The following is a 24629-nucleotide window of genomic DNA, read 5'->3' as shown; positions in this document are numbered from 1 at the left end:
AAACTATCGATACAAAAATCATTCGAACTTTGCATATAAAGTTACCAAAAACTGTAAAATTTAACAAGCTTTTAATAAGAATTTGAAAAAGATACATTATTTTTTTGTTTGGCTACGGTTCCGTGATAACTCAACGCAATTACAACTTTTAAAGAGTGATATAAAGTCATCAAAACCGATAAAAAACTAAGATAAACCTAACCTATTTTACTTAGTTCTCGTTTAACCACTTTTCATGACTCTTTTTAAGGATTTGTTGAGTTGACATTTTGATGAGTTATCCGGTCACCTTCTCGTTCAAAGTTCCATATCCCATTTCATTAAGTCAGCATTTATCGTCGTGTTTTCCACGATATGCACTCAATGAACGACATTCCATAGTCCACAAGTTTCTCGCATCTTATATAAATGATCATCTCTCTATGTACGAATGTATGAGCAGTGGTGACGCAGTGTCACCGCATTCAGCCACCGGGCACGCAGCATTCATCAGTCACCAAGAGACTTTTTATTCACAAATTATTACGGCGAGTGATACTCATTGCTGTATTTTTGGCATCAAGTTTTCCGTGATGAATAAATAATTCTGTAATATTCGACCGACAGCTTTTTTGCGAATGAAAAAGTCAAATTTCTAGAAGGATTCAGAGCGTTTTTAAACTTTTTTTAGGTATATTTTTAGTGAATTGAAATAAAATCTAGACATTGAACTAGATGAGGTGGCTAGGATTTTTAGCCAGTTGTAGACAATAAGACATTGTTTTAGCAATTTTAGAAGGAGACGTCCAATAACGTCCAAAAACGTCCAATAACAGGTCGCCCGGACAATACAATGCCAATTTCGGAGGAGGGTTTGGGTAATCAACACCTCTAACATAGGTCACCAAGTGGTTCGCTACGTTTGGTGACTTAGAGGGGGTGACCGGGTTTATGGGGTTAGGTTAGGTGGCGGTGGACAGAGGCCACAGAGGTAGTATAAGATAAGGATTCTTTTTTTTGCATTAATGCCACTAGGAGGTCCGCACATTTTCATCAGAGTCTGTCATCTTTGTGTGGTTGCTGTGTGGATGAACTTAAAAAAGGATAGACTGAATGAGAGAGAAATCAATGTAGCCGGATATTTTTTTTTGCAACCTAGCATAAGAGAATGACTTATAAAATTTTGTAAAACAAACACAGTGTTCAAGTTTAAAGTGTGCAATCCTCATGGAATCAATGGTTTTTAGAATGTGTCCTTATAAAATTAATAATCCTAGGATTATAGAAAAGTCCATATATCCAAATATGTACCATATAAATAATATTGGACTAATAATTGGCTAATCCAAGACACTATGTAGGTTGTAAAAACATTCAAGTAGAACTTTGAATTACACCAAAAAGATGGCTGTACAAAATATGGGAAATATTTGAAGATAAAGTTAGTAATAATTCAAAAATGGAAGTATGAGTTTGTTAGAAATGGTTAAATGAAAATAGGTGGCAGATGCAACCGTTGCCTTGATATTATCTTCTTCAACCATAAAAAAAATTAAACCACAAAGGTAATGGTTGCAACTGCCACCTACTTACTGTGCAAAAAGTGCTTATGTTTTATCAGAAAGTAATTACCTATTTAAAGTGCTCTAGATTGGTGAAATTATGATCTATCTAATATAGAAGTCAAAATATTATTGTGTCAGCATTTTGTATGCCAAGAAATCTATAAGCAATCTTCATTCCAGAGCGATTTACAAATTTGACATATGCATTTCTGGCATTAAACAAAACATAATATATGTAACAATGTCCCATACGGAACCAGTTCCCATTGTATATTCCTTTTGCAGGAATATCATCAGTAGCCCAGTTGACAGAGTACTAAAACAGTAAGCTGGATTCCGGCTACTATGATGGAGCTTTCAGTGTTGCTGGCTCGGTCACCAGTCATATGGAATGAGCTTCGTGTTAAAATTCAGAGCTTTTTAGCAGATTTTTGGAATATTTTCTAACAATTAGTTTTTAAAACAACGTGAGTCTGACACCATTAAGCAAATTTGCAAAATTAAGGTTTACTTACCTCTTTGGTCTTTCTGTATAACTTATGATGTGGTAACTCCTAGCTCTTATTGTGACGTCACTGCTTTTAGAGGTATTCTATTAATTTTGTATGCAAGCTTAAGGTTGCTCTTTCCCGTGTGTAGAGTAATGCATTTTGAAAACTGGATATAGATTGAAATTATTTTTTTAATACATTTGTATAAATGAATTGTAATTATAGTGCAGTTTTGTTTAACTTCTACGAATATTTAGCTGGCTAGCTTTATGTGCCAGTACGCCGAACAAACAGTAATGTGGGTTTAATGCACTCGACAACGATGAAAGAGCTAAGAACTAGCTTGCGATTCTCAAATATTGCCGTAAAATGTACTTATATACTGATTGAATCGAATACGAGCGTTAATTTTTAAGTTTCTTTTTAATTATACACTAATTTCAATAAAGTGACTAAAACAAAAGTTTTTTTCAACAACCAAACATCTGACTAACGAAATCTGAGTGACGTACGTAAAACTTTCTGAATTTCAATATATTGATATTTGTTTTGAAAATCTCTTCAAATTATTGGTAATCCGTTCAAAAACGGGATTGCAGGCCCTTAAATAATAAACTAATATGTGTCCTGATTCCTGATAAACTTTTGTAAAATAGGAATATATTATAACGATGTAGGAACACGTGTTTATAAAATACTGATATTTTCGTATTTGATAATTATATATTACCGAGAAAATTGCAGCTGCATGAACACGTTTTCCGATATATTAGTAACTTACTAAAAGTTTATCAGGAAACGGCCTGCAATCCCGTTTTTAACCGGCTTACCAATAATTTGAAGAGCATTTAATAACCCATTTTTCTTTATATGTGGTAATTGAACCATGGGGTTCCCGATCAATGTGTAAACCTCAAATGTGTAAGACGTTAAGTTACAAATGGAACGTGAAATAGTTTAATAAGAATATTTTCTTCATCCTGTTGCTTCCTCTTATACTGCAGCTTTAGCATCAACCCAACGATTTTAACGATTTCATGCTGGCTCAGCAATTATATGGCTTTCAAGTGTGTAAACTTCATGGTCATAGCTTCATGGTCATAGCTGAAAGATACATTAAGTACAATCGTTACTCGCCATTTCCCGAACCAAGAATCAAGTTTAGTGCAGAGCTGATTTTGTTTACAAGAAGCATAAAATTATTGAATGAAATAATAACACATAAATCACGGATAAAAATGTGCACTACTGATTAATGTGAAGAACCAAATTAATAAAAAGGTAAAAATGTACCCTACAAATTAATGCTTCCAACACTATTGCTTCCAACCGTCTGGAGCAAATGAGAGAATGGCATCCCCAATTGGGGTATGTTGTGAGTCTGAAGGTAGTGGGAGGGGAAGGAGATGGGTAAGAGGAAGGTGGGAAATTACCCGGACATTCAGAAATGGTCACTAAACACGGCTAAAGCCATTGAAGCAATGTTTTAATTCTGAATGCTGGTGTTACGCCAGGGATACACGGAGAGTATCTTCCACATGAGTACCTTATATTATTTTGTAAATCTAAGTTTGTGGTATTGTTGATAATAAATTCAGCCTAGTAAAGAAAGCCAAAATTGTAGTGTAATACTTACAATTTATTTTATAACTACTTCCTAAAATCAGAAGAACCGGGCGCATGTGGAATCGGTCAAAAGCCAAAACGAAAGTGAATTGTTTGGTCGTTCACAGTTCAAATAGCACGAAGCAATGGAATTGCTTATAAGACATTAAACCTTAATAATACAAGATTGATCATTCTGTATAAACCGCAAGTGCTCCTCACTGACGAATTTAGCACCCACCTCTAATCTAGAGTCAAATATACTTGAAAAAACCCTTGACTCCGTGCAGAAATAGCTTGATGGATTCCCCTGTCTTTACAAACGGGTTTCAGTCTTAAGAGCATAAGCGTCGGATGGGAGATCCGTCCCTGTTATATCGGTATTTCTATAGAAATGGATCCAAGGAACTAGTGTTATTGATCCTTTCAGCACCGATGCGTAGACAGGAAAGACGCCAAACCTGCGCCCAATATTCATGACAATTGTCACATGAGAACTGGTCGTTCCTAGGACTGTGGAATGATTTACCGGCCTCGTGTTCACTTCTTCCTCTCCTCAAAACGATCCTCCCACAGCATCCTTAAAGATTAGGGCCTAAGCCCTGTCTGAAATGCGTGGACTACTTCTGTGAAGTTGTAGGAAAAGTAATTAGAAAGGATTTCTGCATACTATGACAATTCTACATACAGCTTACTGCATACATTTCCTAGGTGCTTACATTGTTCGAAATATGGAATCTAACATTTCGTACAAGGAATCGAATAACATATCGACCGTATTCAAATCTCTCCATTTCATTATGCAGTGCAACATGCAAGCACCGCGAAATGCGAATACCACACTGTTGCCTAGCGGGAACACAATCTCAAAGTTTAAATAGAAATGTTACCCGTTCGAGACCACAAGCAGTGCTGTTTGTCTTAAGGGATGGCCACAAGTTATTAATGGCGAGTCCGCGGTTCAAATAACAGGTAGCTCAAAAGTTATCAAAAACTAAAGCCAGGTGTGATGAAAACATAGTAAACATAAAATTCGTAGGAATTATGCCAGGAGAACAAGTTTTGATTAGCTGGTGTCATTTTACTTCGTCGGCGTACTGTGATTATTTAACTGCATTAGTTACATATTGAAAACAGAATGGCTTTTCTACTAAGATTGAGGAAATACAAAAAAAATCAAATGAAAATGATTCTTTAGATAAATATTTTAGAAAAATGGATTATTTTTTAATATTCATAAATTTGGCCTCCGTGGTGGAGGTGTAAGGCTCTCGACTAGCAAGCCGTAGGTCGCAAGCTCAAATCTTTGAAAATTATTTTTATTTTATAAATTTGTATTATTTCACAATTTACTCAAATAAAATAATATAAAGTTTACTTAAGACACGTTCTAGATTGGAAGATACTCTCAGTATCGCCCTGTTTTGAGACCACTATTCAGAATTGAAAAGTTGCTTTAAACGGCTTTGGCCGTGTTTGATGTCCAGATCTGAATACCCAGGTACAATCTCACCTTCATCTTCCCCATTTCCTTCGCCTCTCACCACACCAAGAGGGGATGTCATAGTATCACTGGCTCCAGATGGTTGGGAGCAGTTGGGACTCTTTAACGGTTTCACACAGAAAAAAAAGTAAATAAAATCTGCCAATAATTTTACGATTTTAAGTAGCGCACATTGTTTTGACCGTAGAATAAAGAGTTCTTGATTCTGTGATTTGACGAATTTGTAAACGAATCTTCTTTTGTTTTTCGAACATCAAATCTAATACTGGTTTAAATTCATTTTAAAACATATAGAACTCTATTTGATATACTTAATTTGACAGTTAACTGATAGCCAGGCTGTATGGGTACGTTTGACAATTCGACATTGATAATGAATAATAACAATCCGTCTGTCTGTGATAATTCAGAATAAAACATTTCAAGCTGTGCTGTCAAATCATAGCGGAAAATGTTCAAAATAAAATCTTTATTTTGATATCACTATCTTCAGCAAAAAGGAAGAGAAGAGTAATCCATTATTACATAGTCCCTCAGATTCCTCGTTGAAGTAAATAGCCGCCTTTCATAATAAATTAAAATATTTATTATGTATGCTGTAAATACCAGCCAATTTATACGAATTATTCCTTCCTAAAACTATCCTTAAATCCTTGTAATTGCACGAATTTAGGTTAAGACTTCCTTATAACGTACTCCTAAGAACTAAAGTAATCTACGTGACACACACAACACAGTTTCCCAAGCAAATTAATAATTCGTGTGAGCAATTATTACCAGAGCGTGTCTCATTCAGTTTTCCAGTGTCGTCATCCCTAATCCTTTGTAATCTTTGTCAAAAAATAGCTTCGCACGCATGAGATTAGGGCGTTAGTTTATATAAGGACCTTCTATGAATAAGATTTTATTAGGGGAACCCTTCACTAGATTGTGTTTGATTTTTGATTAAAAAGTGCACATTTAGTGGAATAAAAATAATGTACACGCCTAGAATTAATTCAGTAAAATGTATTTTACTAGCAGATTGGGAATAGAAAGAATGCTACTCTCTGATCCCTTCTTAGTAAAGATGTTTCAAAAAGGAAAATTATATATTATTATGTAAGTATCACTAATTGCGTGAGTAAGTTTCAACAGCTATTTTTAGCTATAGTTCGATCGGTTAAAAGATTTTTATTCAACTCTTCTTAATCGGTATAAAAATAGAATGTCTGATGTTTTGATCACGGGAGTAATATATATATATATATATATATATATATATATATATATAAGAAAACCCATTTGAAAACCAAGTAAGGTTGGTGGAAGGTATTAGTGGATGACGTCCCAACTCAAAGTATAAGTGACTTATACGAAGCAGCTTAAAGAAAATCGACAATTTTGATTAATCCACTATTCAAAAAAGTACACAGTTTTATTTACAAAGCTTTTTTTTCAATTTATATTGTTTGTTTAAAAAGAACACAGGTTGTTTTCACGTACAAAGCATCCCCGAATTGTTTTTTATTAAAAGCGACAGTTGACAGAGAGCGAATGATCAATGGGGCATGTTGAAAAGGCCAAAGGCCGTTTCCGAGTATTCTGTCACTGGTCCAAGGCTTTGCGTACATGACTCTGTACGGAAGGTTTTATGTACTCGGACGCGACCGTATTTTCTCTCGGCTCCCGTACAAAGCTGCCCCATTAGCGTTAATGGGAAAATCGTCTTGAAAACTCGGCGTATTCATGACATTCTTGCTGTAAATTTTCCTGAACATTTTCACCCTTCCGTCGGTGTAATTACGGGCGATGTATCAGATTTCGTTGTACAATTAAATTGATACCCCGAGAGATGCGGCCTCATGTGAAATATTACGGGAAATAGCTTGAATCTTGATTTGAGGGTGAGATTTACATAAAACGCAATCTGCCCGAAAGGATGTTTAAAAGGACTGGTTTTGGGAGGCTCCCCTACAGTTGTACACATCTCAAAAGTTGACAAGGAGTACATACATGATGTTTTTGGAAGAAACTCATCGTTGAAAATGATGACTTCGTGTTTGTTTATTGCGTTTGTTAGAATTTGCTCTGAGTTTCAAACCAATTATAAAATGAATACAGATTAACTGATTAGAACATGGATGTCGCTAGGACTAATTAGCACATAATAAATTGTTGTTTTATCCCTTCTCTACGGGCAGTGAATACACATTTGAGGTCTGAATTTAATTAGAGAACTTCACTTCTTCTCGATATTTTTGGCTTAATAAACACAAAGTTCTTATTATATTCGCTGTTCGTTGGTTGAGTAATTTAATCACAGTGTCGGTAGCAATATAAACTTATATAAATCGATAGAATTCAACTTCTCCAAAGGGATTTATTTATAATGAAGAATCTACCTTCTGTTTACTAAGTCCTAACTTTTAACAGCGTTCAATGATAAGCTGTCGCAAAATTTACTATACGAGTATAAAACAATTTTTTTTAATAATGGGAAAATTGTTGATTTTTTACAGAATTCGCATCGTAAAGTGCTCCCGTTAATATCTGTAAATGATATATGTACTTATGAACGATTTTAATTAAATTATTTAACAGTTTGATAGTGACTTTCATGGCTGAGCGGTAGGATACTTGGCTCTTTGTTCAGAGGTGACGAGTTTAAAACCCGGTGTAGAATTTGAACATTACAATGGTTTCACGAGTAGCGGTTTCCAGATCTAAATTCCATAGTTCTTTAAACCCTACCTACTTCCTTTTCGCGTTCATAAAATTTCCCAATATTTGGTTTGCCTCACCGGTCCTAACAGTGGAACTCTTGTTGGAACATCACACCTAAAAACACACATGGTTATTTCAAGCCAACTGGCACGTGCCCTCATTTTATTAAATATTTATATCCCATGGATTAACATTTTCATTTCTATATCTAAACCGATTGATGTCTGCATAAAATCAGAAAATGTAACAATGCAGTAATGCTTTATCATTTCTACATATAAAATGAATAAGTCTACGGTTGTTGGGTCAACCCGTCAAGCCAGCTCTATGCATTGAATACAGCGTTCCATCACATTGACCTATTTGGAACGGTTCCTAATATAATGATAAATAAACTGTCGGTTCTGTTTTCTTTTCTCAGTTTCCTTTTCTCAGTTTCCTTTACTTATGTTATCCATGCTAGATCCAGTGCTATTTCCATTTTTTCTAGTGAAACATATTGTGTGCTATTTTCGTGAAGACAATGGAAAAGGTTCGCTGATCTAGAGTGCAACAATAGATTTATTAATTTCTATTTTAACAATACTTTGACTATCTGTTGCTTATCATTCGATATATTATGACATTTATATTGTTACTTACTATAGTTTTCATTTAACAGGTATTTTATTTACAATTGTCCGGTCAGTGGTTGAGTGGGCATAGCGCTTGGGTCTCACCCGAGCGTCGCGTGTTCGATTCCTCGGCTGGCTAAGTCCTCCATCACAACACAAGCAACATTTTCGGCTTTCTGTGGTGGTAGTAGGAGATTTTCAAACATTGTTGGGTTATTCGTGACCCGGGAATGTTTGTCTTTCTTTTTAAAAAAAAAAAATAATTGTTAGTTTTGTTTGTCATTCTTAAACCATAAAAAATAACTGTCTGACAATAAATATATAGCTACGCAATTAATGTCACATGTAAATTGATGATCATTAGGGTTATTTATGGTTTGTACAGATTGGCATCGTTGGCAAAAAAAATCGTTTAAGTCATTGTTAATACAAAATAAAAATAATTTTCTTTTGTGCTATGTTTTATTATGATTTATTCTATATTCTTAACTTAATTTTATATTTAACCTTTATACTTTATGCCTTAAATCATACTTTCAACTTTATACTATGAACTTTATTCTTTGTGCTGAATACTTTATTATTTGTATGTAGACTATTTAGCATTATATTTATGTTAGTGGCTCATTTTGTGCCGTTTTCACTTATAAATAAAAAAATCACTTTATTAATCAACGAGTGTTCTAAAGGAATTTCTCTCTTGAATTCTTCGTAATCTGAAAAGCGTATTAATACACGGATAAAACTAATGAAATAAAATATTGCTTATTTATTAAGAATCTTTTCAAAGTATTCATATTCCTAATATAATTTAAGATTTTCACGGCCAAAAGTATTTTTGCTATTTTTTTTTGGAGTGTTAACTAACTCCTTTTTTAGCCAACGTTTCGGACAGCATTGCAGTGTCCATCATCAGGGCAGATGTGTTATTTGAGGTTGTGTTAAAATGTGAGCTTATGTATGAGGTTGTGATACCGTGTTGCCAGCTCCAACCCTCTGAGCTAACATTAACGTATATTTTTTTATTTAAAGTGGTTTTCTTCGTTTAACTCTGGTGTAGCCGTCAATTACCGGATACCAAGAACTATTGAGCTTAGCTCCATCGTCTCTATTAATGTTTACGGGATTTTTTTGAATTTCAATGGCCTCCGTAATCAGCCGTGCTCTATAAGTTTTGGGTCTCCCCAGGATTTCAGGAACAAATCCAAAGTAATTCCCGGTGTCAATCAAATGCTCGGCAATTGCCGATTTGTCAGGGTGGCCGAGTTTACAAGCTCTGAAGTGTTTTGAAATCCTTTTGGAGATAGTCCTCTCTGTCTGGCCTACATAGACCTTGTCACATCCGGAACAGCTGAGTTTATACACTCTATCTGTTTCCAGAGGAAACTTAGTCTTTGCAGACCTCAGTAAGTCCTGTATCTTTGTTGTTGGGTAACCGTTACGCTCAGAGGCGGATTTGCCCTTAGGCCTATGTAGGCCCGGGCCTAGGGCTGTCAGATATTAGGGGCGGCCAATCGTGACAAAAAAGACACAGATGATAACAAGAAATTTCTTCCTAAGTACCTAAATATTCTACGTACGAAATAGCGATATGCAAGAGCGTGTTCACACACAACACATAGCGCGCCCCCACGCCCCGCAGCCGCCCTCGCCACACCTATGATGGGCACTAAGAAAGGGGCGGCTACATGGTCTGGGGCCTAGGGCGGCCAAGACTGCAAATCCGCCTCTGGTTACGCTCCAGTGCATCAGTCAGTTAAAATCGGAGCGGAACTTACGAAGCTGACCGATGCACTGGAGCGTAACGGTTACCCAGCAAGTCAGACAAGGCAAATCATAAGAGCCAAATCTGCACCAAACGAAGACAGAATTGAACAAGAGTCGAAAAGCTGTGCCTTCCTGCCTTATGTGCACAATGTGACAGACAGAATTGTCAGGCTATTGATAAAGGAAAGTATCAAGGCTGTCTTCGGAACAACTAGATGAATCTCGTTGTTCGCTACATAGGTTATTGTTGATCGCTACGTTAAGTAAAATACCAATGCTTTGTCACGATGTCCGAACTTCAGATCATTATTCAAAAAATTTCGCCATTATTCAAACAAACGCAGTTGGATAAAGAAGTGTTCAGTTAACTGCGTTTGGTTTAATAATATATAATGGCAAAATACGAAAGGATTTTTATGAATAAGTGTTCCGACATCATGACAAAATTTAGAACTAAAACTTTATCAGGAAACCTATCAATTTATTCGTTAAGATCCTGCAATCCCGTTTTAACCGGATTACGCATAATTGAAGGGATTCCTAATAATCTAGCAATATTTTTTATCAGTAAGTTTTCTCTGTGTGTCATCGTACGATAAAATGCCAAACTTAACTTATTTACAAAATATATTTCTAGTGATTTCTTATGCTTATATTTAAGTTATTTGCACCCTTGGGATGATTTTCTCACGAAAACAGCGCTTTACAAATAATCCGATAAAAATTATTATTATTAACTGTGACATGTAATCATTGTTTATGGTATATTTGCACCAAGCGCCAAGGGAAAGCTCTTCCACAAAACTGCTAAGGTCATCGTACAGTAATTACCTAATAACAAATCATACTTTACTAACTTCAACTCAAAATTGCCACGTGCATAATTCTGAGCACATATCTATGTAGATAATATTACTATATTATAATTCACATTTTTTTAATCTTCTGGCTTTCGTTCTTTGAGATAAAACGCATTAGTGGTTTGCTTTCTGAACCAGAAACATTGCCGTTACAAACCAAAGTGAATTTGCATACATAAGCCACGGGCGTTTGTTTGATTTTAATTGAAAATCTTCAAGTTTAGCTTAGATACTACCTACTTTAGAAATTTATGCCTTTCCACGTTCTCAAGTAGAAGTAGGCTGTCGTATTGTTGTTTCCTCTGAACATCTCATTTCATCACTGCGGAGTTGGGTTCATGCGCTACAAACTAATATGCATTTTAATTAGTCAATTAATTCATCAAAAGAGAGACATGTTATAATGACGAAAAGGTAAGGGTAAGGAAGTTTGTATGTATTTACTTTATGTAGTTTGTAAGTATACGGTGGTGCATCAGTTTTTATATATTTACTACAAAGTATACGGTCGTGAAGCGGATATCGCAGGGGAATATTGGTGAGAGACGATACTGTCAATAGGTACACGGAGAAAACATACTGATAAGAAATATAGTTAATTTATTAAAACACTGGTCAAATTATTCATTTTCCTGTTAAAAATGGGACTGGAGGCATATAACGAAAGATATGACCAATTTCGTAACAAACTATTGGTAAAGCACGAATATGTTGTGAGGAAGTCGGAACACGTGTTCATCAATATAAAAATAGTTTCGCATCTCGTTCATTAATTTTAATCGGACTAGGGTACCTGCGTGAGCATATATTCAGATATATCCTGAATGATTAATATTTTCTTGAGAACTGATCATGTACTCGCTTATTTTACAGTATCTTGATAAAAAAGTTCTAGTCATTTTTCTATGTTTATGATTTATTACTGTTAAAAAAGTGATCATGCATAAGTCGTTGTCTTTTTATTTATTTATTTATACGCCCATAAAAGCTTATAAAGGCTTAGGCGTATTTATCAATACGCCTATAAAGACTTAGGCGTTTTTACTTATAGGTACGCCTGCATGTTTTACGAGTATAAATAAATAATTTGCGATTCCTACTATACTACATATATTTTTGGTGTTACGTTCAATCGTGCGGCTTTACATTTAGCCGCAAATTATGAGAATCTCATAATCATTGAAAATTTCGCATGAAATGCGTCAATTTGTTATTTTGTATGTGTAAATGCACGTAATTAAACAGATCTGACAGCCGTAATTACCATCAGTATTCAGTAGTGCTTGTGTTGAGTTTGCGGAGTATATTAGTATTATTATATTGAGTCAATGTTGCTTTCCCATACCTAATAGGAAAACAAGAACACGCTGTTCGCTGAGTACACTATGAAACTTTGGGGTATGCGTTACGCGATCATGAGAAATTTGAAGACTAAAAGCCTAGTTACACAATAATTTTAAAAAAATTCTATTATTATTCGCGTGGTATTCTATTTACCCCTAACTTAAATACATAGATAGTCAATACTAATAGCCTCAAATTAGATGTTATGTATGGTTAAATGCACCATTACTAAGGATGTCGGGTTGTTTCATAGGCTTTGAACAATTCATCAAATTACGACGTTCATTTGCGGGCTACGTGAAAGTCCTATTAAAGTTCTGTTATTATATCACCATACGCCAAGTACGAGAATCGCTGTTATCATTTGCGTTATATCTATCCACGCCATTTAAGATTTTAATAAAAAATAATTAAAAAACCTAAATACGAGTATATTGTTATTATTATTGACACAGTGTTATCTAGCGATGCATTTGAAGAAAGTAATATTAATAAAAATAAGCCTAATCTCGCATATATTGTACGGTTATTATTAATGAACTACGTAGTCCGAAGTGTTCGCATCATATCATGTTGCGGCCAAGTACGAGTATTTATTTATTTATTTATTTATTGGATGATTTATATAGCGCCGCTTTTGTGAGATATCACCTCAGGGGCGCTTAACAGTTAATGCAGATATTACAAAAAAATATAAATATTACAAATTGAAATTGAAATTAAGTTACATAAAATGAAGTACAGAAACAGGTGACACGAAGATGGAGAATCTGCTGCAAGAATCCTATGTGGTGAGGAAACTGGACCAGCTGCTGCAGCAAGAAAGTGCACCGCGTCCACCAACAGTGCCAGCACGAGGTTATCCCTATTAACATTCGCACGGTGTTATATCTACGTATTTTAAGTTTGTAATCAATAACAATAAAAAAGCTTTATTTTTTATATTTAGTTCATGTTGCGGCCAAGTACGAGTATATCGCTATTAAGTTTAGCCGCGCGGTGGTATATCTATCTACAAACACATTTTATGATTGCAATCAATAATAATAATAATAAAAAACCTGATCTCGCATATATTGTTTGGTTAAATGCACCATTATTCATTTCCGTAGTCCGTAGTGTTTGCGTTGTGTTGTGTTGTGGCCGTGTTATATTTAGCAAAATCAGTAATAATAATAAAAAAAGCCTAATCTCGCGAGCTCCGTAGTGCTTAGTGCTTGCGTCATGTCATGTTGCGGCTAAATACGAGTATATCACTATTAACATTAGCGCAGTGTTACTTATCTACTTTTCAATTTTAAGTTTGTAAAAAATCTTAATCTAGCATACATTGTACGGTAAAATCCACCATTATTCAGTTCCGTAGTGTTTGCACTGTGTTGTGTTGCGGCCAAGTACGAGTATATCGCTATAAGTATTCGCGCTGTATTATATTTAGCCGCGCGGTGTATATTTAGCCGGGAGATGCGGAGGCAGTGCAGAAGCCAGCGTCACACGGCGAGGCGGCGTCATGCGGACACTTTATTGCCAAAGTTTTGATATCATATTACCGGCGGCATGTTTTCATTAAAAGTAACTTCGGGCGAATCGAGACATGCACTCACGCGGAATGCTGTTGTTTAATAGTGCACTTTGTATGCAGATAGAAACCTTTTTGCCAACGCAATGTTGGAAATATATTAAAATTTAAATTTTATCACTCTAAAATATTTCATTTAGTTAGCATAAATAGAATACAATCAAAATGCTGTTTTTCAATTGCTCCCATAAGTTACGAACCTTTTTTTTGTTTTGTGTTTAAATTATAATTAAATTATTTATTATGAGCGATCAATACACTAATTCAAACAAGTTAACATTTCCTCTGTTAGTAATAGTTCTGTGGATTTAAAAAGTATATTTTAAAGTTCTCATGCCTAATAAATTAAAACAAAAATTTCAAACAAGGAATTCTAAATTTTGTCAAAATAAATCACCATCTCAATTACAATATTTTTATCTATCTTTCTTCAGGTTGGTAGGTACCATAATATTGATTGCTCCTATTTTACAGCTCTTAGTAGGAACCACGATCATGCGAACTCTCCCGCCATCTTGATCCGGAATTCGTACGTTACAAAAAAAAATTACAAATAGATGAAAATTCAAATGGTCGAGATAAAATAGGATACCAGCAAACTAGCAGAGCCGACACTATTTTATTGTATTGCCGAAAACATGTAACTAGTTACCGAGTTACTGATAATCTAATATTTATAATTTATATTTATATTTATATGTAAGTATACAGGGTGTATCGGCACTAACCCGACAAACTTTAACCAGCTATTCCTTAGCACATTTGGAGTAAAAAATGTTATGGGCACTTTGCTGTCCGGTAGCATTTTTTTTTTCAATTAAAAACAAAATTTTTTAAAATTTCCACACTACATCACTGTCATTGGCATGCGTTTCGTGTTCAACAGCTGTTATAAGCAAGTATGTCAAAAAGCGTCTTCGCTCTTTCGCACACACTAAATAATAATAGTTAAAAATGAGACGAATGGTGCCGTGCTATTTCGTTGTGACTGTAAACGTGCGCCAATATAGGTACACACGTGCATTATTCAACGGAATTCGAATAAAATATTTGCCAGATGGGTTTTCAAACTTTGTCAAAGGATAAAACAGTGGTGACATGTGGTGAAAATATGAATAATAATTTTTTTATTAAAAATAAAGGTTACCGGACAGCAAAGTGCACATAAGATTTTTTACTCCAAATATGCTAAGGAATAGCTGGTTAAAGTTTGTCGGGTACGTGCCGATACACCCTGTATATTATTGATGTTACAACAATAAATCAAATATCAAAAATGTTAATTCGAATCATTATTATGGCATCATTTGTCTGATTTTTTTGGGTTTACTCGAAATAAATGACATCAAAATAAGTATTTTCCAAAAACGCGTTTTAAAAAAAACGCGGACTGATTTGGACGTTGTAAAATTTATTCCAGCTATTACTGTTGCGCGTTGGTAATCAACCTGGGTAATCATTAATCCATAGGCTTTTCAACGGATTTCTGATGGATTATTTACAAACATGATCGTTAACAGGAAAGAATGTGAAACAGATGCACACGATATGTAGACATTTTCAATTCATTGGATAATAACAAAATATGGTATTTTTTGGGTTTATTGCAATGATTTTCCCGTATTGAACTAGATTCAGGTGATTGAAGTTCGTTGGCCAATCTACAAAATCAAAATCAAAAGCCTCAGAATCCAGTTCGGCGCATGTCATTAATATTTAAATGCAACTATTGCAACAAAACCATTGTATTCAAATTTAGTAAAATATAATTGAATTAGTGTAATGCTGTTTTAACTAGACCATTTTGTATGTCGCTTGTTTGAAAATATATTAGAGCGTTTCTTTTCCGTTATCAAAAATGTACTGTATGCATCTTTATTTAAACCAAAAATCACAATGTTCCTTTAGAATCTTCGGGAATCTCTCCCATCTTCTTCAATTCAGATTCAACTCTCGGTGATTTGGTTTTATTAGGTAAGTGTTTGATTTGTTTGCTGCCAGACCAATTATAATGCATATTCAAGCAAGTGAACGGAAGAATAAGCCTGGAAAGGAAGATATAAGTGAAATAATTGGAAGATATTCGTTAGAGTGAATGAGTTAAGATTGCATTTTTTGCCCAGGGCCTCGATTCTCGATGAAGTCATTCCACTCGTTGTTCGCGTGGAATGACTTTAGACGATTGGCGTATGTAAATATGTACCCTACGATACTCAAGCATAATAACATCGACCAATGTATGTACTTTCGACTGCGATTGCGAGCGGTCAGGATTTGAGAATCAATACACAGAATGCAACACCAGATTGAACGACCATCACATTTAAATCCAAATAAGTGCAAAACTCTTTTATATGACGTATCTTTAAAACTCACAATGCCTTACAAAATGTAGAAATTTTCAACTGTAACTTGAAATCGTATAAAATTCAGCTCGCTTAACTGATAATTAAAAATACTTTTATTTTGGGAAAATTATGATAACAGTTTTAATTGTTTATAATATCCATGGTTTATATTATTGTTTTGAACAATATAATCAAGAGAAAACAATATTTTTTAATTGTTTATAATATTATGTTTTTCTTACAATATTTATCTTTTTTTCATTCGTAAATAAATTGTGTGGGTACAAATACTAAATCAATAATTTTATTGGTCTAGAGCAAGGCTGCCCAACCTTTTTAACAGTTGGGCGAAATTGAAAATCACTAGCGGGCCACTGTCTACTGAAGGTTCCTATTTTTGTTACATAAGCTTTTTAAAGTCTTGTTTTACGCAATAAACAAATAAACACATTGAAAATTTACTGTCGTTTATTAAAATAATAAAATAAATAGCATCTACTGCCAAATAACGAAACAACATTTTATTTAACAAAAATCTAAATGCAAGTAATTGGTACAATCAATGTGATTTCTGACATTGTTTTTGTTTTTGTAATTCTCCTATGTTAGGAGTCAGTTCAGATGTTGACAGTAGCAACAAATTAGACATATATGTTGCTCAGATAGAGATGTGCGGTATTTATTTTTTACAACATTAAGATTAAAAAAAAAACCATCAGTGTAAATAGATATTAATTTGTCCCATGGTAAACACTGCAACGCCTTCCTTAATTATCATAAAAATTTCTTTTCCTTGGCTAGTAGTTTCCAGCTGATAGTTTCCCTGTTTCAAATTGGCGTGTATTTTGAAAATGGTTCACGCGGGCCACTTATAATTCGTTCATGGGCCACAATGTGGCCCGCGGGCCTGGGGTTGGGCAGCCTTGGTCTAGAGTTATAGAGCATATAAATAATGATCGTTTATATATTAATGTACGACTGTTTGTTTTGCTATTAAATGAATAATTTTTATATTGTCAAGAGTTTAACTAACAAAATGAATGTATGAATATTGCTGGAATAAGTAATGTGTCTGCAGAAAACAAATTTCTGAGGAAATCTATACTCTCTGTCCTACCCCTACGCAGAAAAATGATGGTTAATAATGAATTCAATATATTGCTGTGACTTCCCCAGTCAGGATAATTTTGTCATTGTTGACAGATTTAATATTAAAAAGAAAAATGTCATCTGATTTGAAAATACGGCCGTAGTCGTAACCATGACTTGTTCAAGATACCACGCTGCAGAACAAATATTCTAGCACAGTACAGCGTGACAAGGGGAATTGTACCGTTGAACGAAATTTCTAATTCGTAGAAATAAATAATTACTCTTTAAAATATCTTTAAACTTTTTCTATTAACGTCTTCTTCCAAAATGCTAAGAATGTCAAAATAATTAATCATGTACACGGAGGAAAATGAGTACTGCCAATTTATTAAGAATTTCTTCAAGTTGTTGGTAATCCGGTTAAAAACGAAATTTCAAGCCTTGAACGAGTGAATTTACAGATTTCCTGTTTAACTTTGTATCGTTTATTGATATTATGTATTGATAATTTGCGAATGTATTATCGATGTCGGAACACGCGTTCGACATGAATGTATGAAAGCATATTCGCGTTTTGCTAAAAGTTTATCAGGACCTTTTAATTCATTCGTTAAAGGCCTGTAATCCCGTTTTTAACTGGTTTACCGATAGTTTGAAGAGATTCTTAGTAATTCTCATTTTTTTCCGTGTAAATACCGTAAATGGATAATAATTGAACTGTCGTACAATAAATAAAATAAGTTAAATACATTTTGTACGAACCCATTTTTTTTATAAACAATTGAGCAATCAATTAGACCTGAAAAAAAAGTTTCGCCTAATAATTTATCTTTTTACCGCTTAATGAATTATTTCCAATGTCGCCTGGGTAATAATAAAAGTTTCCGTGTTTATTTCCGAAATACATTGCGAAGCCTTCGTGGCATTACGTCTCCGTTTCTCCCATTAACCTCAGGTGTATTCCGAGGATCCAAAGCCATGTGGTCTGCGTCTAATTTAATAGGTGCCTTGAACTGAGGTCTATTCTAGTATTAGCGCGGCCAAACCAACATAATATACACTTTACAGTTTCCATCAAGGCCGAGCGTTTTGAAAATCTTTTGGTATTAATACTTTCGCCTAAAAAACTATCAAAACCAATTGGTAAGATAGTATTTATTCATTTATTTATGCGCCTAAAAATGCTATTACATAAAAGTGATATATGATAGTGTACATAAGATAATATCTCTAATATGTAGAAAATAATTACAGCATGTAGATATTATCCTTGCCTAGATCTTTAAACCAAACAGTTGGTAATCGTACTTACATGTTTTTAAAATTTCATTTATAGTATCTGCGCAAACCCTTGAAAATTATAGGATGTTAAATATACGGTTATATGTGATATTTTTTTATGTGAAACCTTACAAGAGCGCCCCTATCTCTATAGTGTAAAGACAGGGAATTGTGTCGCCACCCGGTTTAGCAGTATTGTGAGGCAGATTAAATTAAAAAGAAAAAAAAGATGCCGGTATCTCGTTCCACACAAGAGCCGTCTTCTAATGAAGTGAACATCATCTGTGAACGGGTGTTCCTCTCGTATACGCCGTGCTACGGTTCACCGTGATCAATGCTGCTAGCTGATTAGAGCAGGCTCCGTTAAAATACTAGTAAAACAGTCTCAGCATGCCCACACTGCGTCTGTTCATCAGAGATGGCAATCGGTCTGTTAACAATAGATTGTCAGACGGACCGCTCTCCTTAGCACAGAATCAAGAAGATTTATCAAATATTGTGGGGCTCCAGCACAGAGGTGGCTCCCAAATTCAATTGTTGGGTGTACTTGCGAATTGTACAGTGTTAGCAACTGGTTACTATTGAAGAATCTGCTAGCGTTATACATGCAATTAATTACCTTTCGAATGTGGGGAAATATTTTTTTTTAAATTAAAGATACAGATTTCGATCGGTATTTTTCTATAAATTTTTATCTGCCAAACATTTAAACATAATTTCAAAAAACGAATTATTTATTATGATTAAATAATTTTGGTGCCAATTTGATCTCTTTTCTGATATGAGTTATACTTCGCAGTTACAAATTGTAATATAAATAGTTGATTAAACTTGAATGGTTTGTTTTACGCATTACGCAGGAATTCAATTTTAAATCGCGCATGCACCCAACCTAACCTACAACCGATATTGGTATGTTTCGTTATTTGGGTACTTTGTTCTGGTGTTACGTTGCATACTACTTGATAAAAAATGTTTTCAACTTTTCAGTTTTCTTACATGGATTGGTCTGTATTTTTCAAACGTAATAATATTTTTATTATTTATTTAATTTTAGGCAGTGACGTGCAATTCATAAAAGAGTCCGTATAAAGTGATGCCTTCAACTAAAACAGTTAATAAAACCACAATTTTCTGATCGAAATGATTATTTGTTATTGGTATTGAGGCCCATGGTAAGATTTAGTTCAAACATTTAATATGCAGTAATATAAAATGTGAATTCAAGAATAGGAATGAAAAAGTTTTCATATCGGAATCAAAGAAGAAACAATATTAATCGTGGATTTGATAAATTACCTACACGGAGAAAAATGAATATTGCTAATTTATTAATAATCTTTTCAGTATTTTGGTAATCAGGTTAAAAACGAGATTGCAGGCCTCAACTAATAAATTAACAGATTTCCTGATAAACTTTTAGTAAATTACGAATAGCTGGTATGTTATCACGATATCGGAACATGTGTTCATGAAAATCCGAATAATTTCTGCATTTTGTAATGATATATTATTATACACGACGATTAGGTAGGTACCTATGTATTTTTTAAATACAAACCAGTTTCGGCATAGGCGTAGAAAATTGTTGTGCTGAAACATTTTGTAGCAAAATAAAAATTTCTACACATTGTTACAGCTTTTCATTACTTTGCTATTAATTTTTTGTGTAATTTTTACTTGTTATGTTTTGTTCATTTAGACTGTGCACGCGAGTGTAAAAATAAGTGTGTGTTTTCAACAAGCGTTATATTCAGCAGTTAATAGTGCAACAATATTTTGACAAGTGGATCATTAACACGTCGTTAAAAACACATGAGTAATGTAGAGATGTTTTAGAAAAATCTACAAAGCAGCAAAACAAGATAAGTCATAACAATCCAAAAATACTGCAGAAAATGCTTTCAAAGATTCTAGAATATTGTTTGAATTTTTAGTCCCAAAGTACAAAGGTTCATTGCTTTCACAAATATTCAATTATTTCATTTAGAAACATATTGAGCGTTTTTCTGCACAGTTTAATCTCGGAAAAAAAAATCAAATATGTCGATATTTTCAAACCCTGTTAATCCGAATTTTTACCGAAATTTAAAGTAATGTAAATTGAAGTTTTTTTTTTATATATTTCATTTTTTAAAGATAGACTCTATTTAGGTGTCGAGTTGACTCGGAAATTGTATGAATTTCCCGTGACAGAAAAAAAAAAGCAAACAATTTTACGAAAATTATAACAAAAAATCTGTTTCTGTTCTTTGACTTTGAGGGATTTTTGCTATATTTTATATAAAATCGTGTTTTATTATTCATTTTCACAACAGTCGCTTAGGCCTTATTTATATATCTCAGTATCAAATCATCTTCTGTGATCTTCTTATTTTTTAATCCTTATAATGGAGCTGTATTCAATTAAAAACTATTGTCTAACGTGCCAAAAAAGATCTTTGTAATTTTTTACGACATTTTTCTAAATAATTTCACTCTGCTGTGTAAATAGTTAATACCGATATCGGTAAAATTATTGAATAGTTGTTCTATGAAATGGTTATAACATTTTTCTGTTGTAGGACACTATAATAATAAAATGCGTAGCAAAATTTTTGTATTTTCCAAAACTATAACCTACTTTTACAGATAATACTATTTGTACTAAACAATAAATTAATTAGTCTAGAAATCATGAAAGAAATTCACTACAACGCCCCACTTTCCTTCGTCCAATATATTATTTTTAAGTTTGTGCCATCTCATTGTTCTCAAAGTATAACAATTAGTAGATACAATCTTGTGAAAATAAAAATAAAGATAAATAAATAAACAGAGAAGAATAAAGATTCTTTTGGCCCTGTCCCAAAAAGATTCTTTTCAGCTCTGCAGTAATTGTATTTCAAATATATTTATACTTCGTTACACCTCATTCTAAAGATTTATTTGCTAGGATGGACTGGAAGAATTTTTCATCAGTTTTGATAATTCTTAATTTCATCACTATAATGCAAAATTTAATATTCTTTTATATTTGGTAAATGTATGGAAAGAATTCAACACTAAGAATAAAAGAAAACAGGGTATTATTGCATTAAGAAATAAATCATTTAGACTAAATGAAAACTAAGAATCCTCCTAGCTAACTTACTACAAGTTTTACAAATAATTTATAAAAATTTAGAGAAGGGAACAAATTAGGTACTAATGTTTAAAATTAAATGAATTAATTAATTTTAAATATTGTTTAAAAAAAATCATAAATGTATTATTTCGCTTACCAGTTCTGAAGAAATAAATCTTGATGAGTTTTAAATGTTTTGCAACCAAAAAGTTTACGTTTTTTGCAGTATTATGCATTTTCCTTAGTTACAACAATTGTATACATTAGATGGGCATATAAAATCATTTTTTACTTCGACCATGGCACTTGTGTTTAGTCAAAAACTTCCGTTTACAAATACGCATGGGGGTACCTTAAGCATGATTGTTTTTAAAAATACCATTTCGATATGCTATAGATTTATATAAGTCAATGTGAAACCATAAGAAAAATATATTCCCAATGATACTTCAGTTTTAACAGTGCACATAAAGGGTAATGTCCAAGTTATAAATTAGTGTGAAGAGAACCACGCGCACCTGAATGATATCTTTTTTTAAATTACGAAGTTAACTCAAAGTTACTGCTTTTCAAGAAATAAACACCAAATTATCCTTTTAAATGTAAAACACAAACCAACTTACCTAAGCGAGAAATATGGAAGGTCCCTTAATTCAAATTTACCGCCAAGAGCCCTTCACAACTGGCGAACTTTTCAACAAGAATAAATCAAGCGATACAATAATTACTATTATTTGCACAGTGTTAAAAAGTTCTCGTTATATTCTGGAAATATAGCGGACTTTTATCATTCAACTTAATTATTATTTATTCCGGATGAGATATCAGGACGTTAGAAAATGAGAGGAGGTGTTTATTTAGTTGATTTTACACTGATTTCACAAACTTTTGGGGTTTTCAGGTGGTTTACGTAATTTCCCGTGTTTCCGGTTAGAGAGTTCCGGGCGGCGTCGCGGCGGAGCACGGAACACGCAGCCTCCGTCTCGACGTCTCTCTTCTGGGCCGGTCCACTGGACCACGGCGAGAAACGCTGCAGGGGAGTACCAGGAGACAGAGATATCGCTTACACTAAACGAAAAAACAAGAAGAAATAAACATGTTATGATGGCGTCATTTTGTCTGCGTGGAACTAACGCATTACAAGCAACATATTTCACAATTGCTATTACCTCTGGGAAATTTTTAGCATTTCAAAAAGAAAAATAAGGTATAGTCAAAGCCTGTTACTGATTTAAAGAATGTTTCTTAACAACACAAAAACCTTGCTACTCATAGAATAAAAAATATTCTAACTAAAGCAATCTTTTTACTGTTCATATTCTAACAGTAAGATCTGTTCTAGCAGAACATCTGTTTTTCTGTGCCATTCAAACTATTCAATGCATGGTATTATGAAATTTGAACTATTTATGATTGGCACAATCCAATTGTTTTCAGCTCGATAAATAACTATTCATGTAACTCTCAAAATATAATTTCGATTGTTTAAAAGGGGCATAGCGGTGATACGGATGATTATAATGATTGTCAAAGGCACACATGTAAGTAATTTACGTGGTGTTTGAAGATTTGCTATAATGATTATTAGGCAATTTTCATAACGTCGCGTCGTTTACCAAAGAATATCACCTCAAGGGCATTTAACAAATATATTTTTCACACTTCGGTTTAAATTCTTCGATTTGTTAAATTATAAATATGTTTTGATTATTTGTCAACACTAACTTCTGAATTGAAACAATAAAGACAATCACCCTACTGTCGAATTTTTTGAAGTAAACCCTAATTATTCAAAGAACTTTCAATATAAATTTCTAACACTAATTCATTTTAAACTCAGCATTCCCAATGAAAACATAAACTATAATTATTTGATGAATGAATTAAATATATTAAAACTCCCAGATCAAAGAATTAAATATGTACGATCGAAATTGCAAATGGTAGTATAGACAGCATGGATTTAATTAACCTCGTTGGATTTCATGAACCTACGAGATCTACTCGTTCCAAAATCATGTTTAAACGTAATAATGTACCTAGAATACATGAAGTTAGTAATAAATACGAGAATCTATTTAACTGAATGGAATTTAGGTACAAGAAGGCTATACTATCATATATTTTAAATCAAAATTAATTTAACATAATTCTAAAAATAAGTTTTGCATGTATTTGTATCTCTGATATACTTCTAGAGTTTATGTTCATCTATACATTATTATATCATTGCAAATGATTTATTGCTCATGTTATATTTACATCGCTGATATTAAATAAATAAATAAACATTGTTCTCAAAATCTATCACAATAATTTCTCTTTGCCAAAACAATGTTACAAAATTCAAATCTCAAACAAAAACCGTAAAAATTAAAATCATTCAAATATTCTTGCAGGTACAAAGAGCATAAACAGAACAATATTTTTTCATTGACAAAATGAATTTTCTGAATTAAATTCCTATTTTTTTTTATTTAATAAGCTTAAAGCAACAGGCTACACCCGTAGAAATCGAAAATAAAGTCTACTCCACGCATCTATTTCAGGCCCAGTGGAGATGGTAGGGGCAGCAGAAATTCGTACGCAACTTGCTGATTGCAGATTAAACAAATAAGTATATACGCAGTATTATACAACAATGTATTCAGCGACTATTTCTGATAGAGTCTCATAATGAACTATTCATATTTATATGATTTATGGAAATAGCTATTTAAGATAACATCAATGCGTAGAAGAAAATTTAAAAAAATGTATTTTTTCTTGGCACACACTCCTTGCCTCA

The 24629-nt window shown here is 33.4% G+C and overlaps 1 protein-coding gene across 2 annotated transcripts in view; it reads right to left on the bottom strand.

The window, feature by feature from the left end:
• The window catches only part of LOC149417637 (uncharacterized), a 40512-nt gene extending 17662 nt beyond the window's left edge, over window positions 1–22850 (bottom strand). For both annotated transcript variants that reach the window (XM_089640478.1, XM_089640479.1), the window contains exon 1: window positions 22465–22850. The gene's annotated coding sequence lies outside the window, so the exon portion shown is untranslated. The remainder of the gene's footprint in view (window positions 1–22464) is intronic.
• Window positions 22851–24629: the final 1779 nt, after the last annotated feature.

This window comes from Hesperophylax consimilis, chromosome 15 (assembly GCF_061612785.1).
Source record: "Hesperophylax consimilis isolate HC1 chromosome 15, BYU_Hcon_1.0, whole genome shotgun sequence".
In the NCBI taxonomy this organism is placed as follows: Eukaryota; Metazoa; Arthropoda; class Insecta; order Trichoptera; family Limnephilidae; genus Hesperophylax; species Hesperophylax consimilis.
This window is presented reverse-complemented; position numbering and strand designations above follow the sequence as displayed.